Here is a 3,601-nt window from a genome sequence, read left to right as displayed (position 1 = left end):
TCTCCCCCTCTCTCCCTCTCTCCTCTCTTTCTCCCTCCCTCTCTACCTCCCTCTCTCCCTCTCCCCTCCCTCTCCTTCTTCCTCTCCCTCTCTGCCTCCCTTCCTTTCTCCCTCCCTTCTTCTCCTTCCTCCCCTCTCTCACACACACACAATTAGAAAATAAAATTAGAAAAGCACATATTTTCTGTCTTCTTGGGTACATTTTGTTTTGAATATCTGGGAGCAGCTTTATAGGACTCCTGAGTGGTTTTCTTTATGAGGAAAAACTTAGAAGAAGAAAGAACATTAAATTGAAAGTAATTATCAAAGGCTGGAAATGTAGCCCCACATTAGAGCACTGACCTACCGTGTGTGAGGCTGTGAGCTGTTCCCAGAGCTGCAAGTCAAAATGGAAAAATTCCCTCTTGTGTTGACTAATCATGGTTGTTAACTGGACTGCATGTAGAATCAACTAAAATCTAGGTACCTGGGCATGCCTTGGAGAGACAATTGATTGGGTCACTTCCACCCTCAACTTGGGCCACATTTTTTTTTTATGGCAGTCTACATAAAAGGACCTGGCTGAAGGAAGCCTTTGGTTTTTACCTGACTTCCTCACTCTCCATAGGAAGTTCATTCATACTGTTGCCAAGGCATTCCTTCACTGGTGGTTCAGCCATCCAGATTCCAGTGCAAACTGAAGTTTCTAGGATTTCCCCAGCTCTCTGGCACCAGATTGGGAATACAGAGGCATCTAGTTTCTAGTAGTAGACAACTACTGACTCTTGGCTTTTCCAACAGGAGACCGTAATTGTTGGACTGCCTAGATCATAGCCTGTAAGTCATTATAATAATATACATGGGCATATATATGCCATACATATATCCATATATATGAATATATAATATAATCCCATACATATGTCCATATATATTCATTCTGTCAGTTCTATTCTCTTAGAGAACCCTGACTAATACATTTTTCTCTAAAACCCATTATAAATTCTTCTTACTCTCAGTTACTCTACTGGCTGGTTTAGTGGCCCATTTACTTGCTGGTTTGATCTCAGTCTTTCTCCTTGAGATGCCTGATTCTCTATTATCATGTCCTACTTAAGAAGAGATCATTGTACCTATTCATTTATAGTTATAATTGACAGGGTGGCATGAGTTACATAATTCAAGGCTAGCCGGGGATATAAAGCAAGGCTATAACAAACAATAAGAGTTATAGCTGTGATCGTACACAATTGTAATGTCAACTCTGGGAAGGCAGCAGCAAGTCTGGGTTACACTGCAAGATCCTGCTCCATCACCACACACCAAATTTTGAATTGCTCTTATAGACTCTTTCCTGTCAGCTTTTGTTCATTGTGGGAGGGTGTCACAAATCAGGTTCTTATATATACCCCTCATTCCAGGGAGAAACAGTACTACATATCTTGGTCTTGGTACACAGACACAGGATTAACACCATTAATTTCATTCTAGATTGACAGGGTAGGCTCTTCCATAGCAACTAATCTATAAGTTTTGTCATCTATCCTCTGACCCCCATGTTTTGGTATCTTATGGGATTGTGTGGGAAACTGACATTCTGTATTCGCTTACACCATCTATGTAAGTAATAAACTGTGTTGATTCATTTCCCCTTGTTGTCACCTTACTGGCCAAATCTCTGACAGAGTGGTCAGCCAGTCTAGCAGCTACTCCTGCACAAAGACTGCTTGATCTCCTCAAAATTCCCCTCTGTCCCATTGTGTCACAGCATTGCTTATACTGCTTCCTGGCAATCGTGGTCAACAGAACAAGTTATGATGGAGACATTTCTCGCCTCAACTCCCTAGAAGCAAGGATATTAGAATGTGTGGTGGTAGTTCCATTGGTTAGAAGGGTGATATCAGGCCATTGCTCTCCAGAGAATATTTGGCAATATGATTTGGAGTTTGAACCTAGGGGTTCATGCAAGTTAGACAAGCATTCTACCACTGATCCACAATCATTACATCTGGAGACATTTTTGTTCATCACAATTAGCAGGGTTGTATCTTGCAGATAGACGACCAGGATGCTGCTAAGCATCCCATAGTGCACAGGGCAGTGCTACAACCATAAACCTTCCAGGCCAAGTATCAATAGCTGCAAGACAGAGATAACCTTATTCTGGAGTAAGCTCACTTCAGGGCCAGGACACTAACTGTAGACATCTGCCAAACACAAAGTCTCTTGATGTGCTACTGGTAGTGATGGTAAGTGCAGCTCTCTTCATACCTACTGCTCCCTTATGTTGGAATTCCTGTATTCTTGTTGGGGGCATGGGTTATATAAAATTTTTGGCTCAGTGAATGTACTTTATTCTGAAGAATGGGATCCTATTCTCACAGAGTATTGACAGTGCTCAGCTCGGTGCTTTAGCTGTCCTTCAAAAGACAATTCAGCTCCGCTGTGCACGCATACACACACACCACATACACATACTTATGCATACACACATAGCACCAACTTTCATAGTGTCTGGTATGGAATCTGTAGGGCACATCATATGCTAATTCTTGTATTTTCTTTGCTATATGGGAAATCCTTTGGTCTAACTCAACTTTAAGCGATATTACATACCTAATGATCATATATTCTGTTAAGAATTCAAATAATAGTGCACTGGCCTGTGGTTAAGAAAGGCAAAACTACAGCTTGGATAAATGCTTTTTGCTGTAAAAACAAACATCTGGTACATCTGGAGTATAAGTGGCACATGGTAGACAGCTTGCAACTCTTTTTGGATTCTATTGCTGTGAATAGGCAATATGATCATGGCATCTCTTATAAAAGAAAACATTTAATTGGGGCTAGCCTACAGGTTCAGAAATTTAGCCCATTATTGTCATGGCAGGAAGCATGGTAGCACACAGGCAGACATGGCGCTAGACAGGTAGCTGAGAGTTCTATATCTGGATCCATAGGCAACAGAGGAGAGAGTGACACTGGGCCTGGCTTGAGCGTCTGAGACCTCAAATTTCTCCCCCAGTGACATACTTCTTCCAACAAGGTCACACTTATACAGCCTAGCTCCACCTCCCAATATGGCCACTCCCTATGAACCACCCCAGTCACCAAATGATCAGTTGAATACCTGAATTAACAGTACCACTGGAGGGAGGCATGCTGACTTCCCTTGCTGTCAGTTGGGAAATTCAGAGGTGTCAGTAACTAAGACTAGCCTGGGCAAGTATGAACCCATTCCATTATTCTCATATTCAGTTCCCAAACAGACAGCACTTGAATTCCCAATTTTAAACTGTATCGCAAAGTTACAGTACTTAATCAGTATCGCATCAGCATAAGAGCATAAACATAGACCTGTGGAACAGAATGAAAGGTTTAGAAACAAACCCATTGACTTGTTTCATTAATTTTAAATTTTATTTATTTATTTATTTATTTATTTAATATTTTAATATTTATTTGTATTTTATATCTATGAGTGTTTTGTTCTCATGTATGTCTTTGTGCCACATGTGTGCCTAACCTAGTACCCATGGAGGTGGGAAGACGATGTTGATGTTGGATTCATGGAAAAGGAGTTATGCGTAGTTGTGACCTCCTGTGTGGGGGCTCTCAATTG

Source organism: Rattus norvegicus, chromosome X (genome assembly GCF_021556685.1).
Source record: "Rattus norvegicus strain SHRSP/BbbUtx chromosome X, alternate assembly SHRSP_T2T, whole genome shotgun sequence".
Lineage (NCBI taxonomy): Eukaryota > Metazoa > Chordata > Mammalia > Rodentia > Muridae > Rattus > Rattus norvegicus.
The sequence above is the reverse complement of the archived record's forward strand: the minus strand, read 5'-3'. Positions refer to the sequence as shown.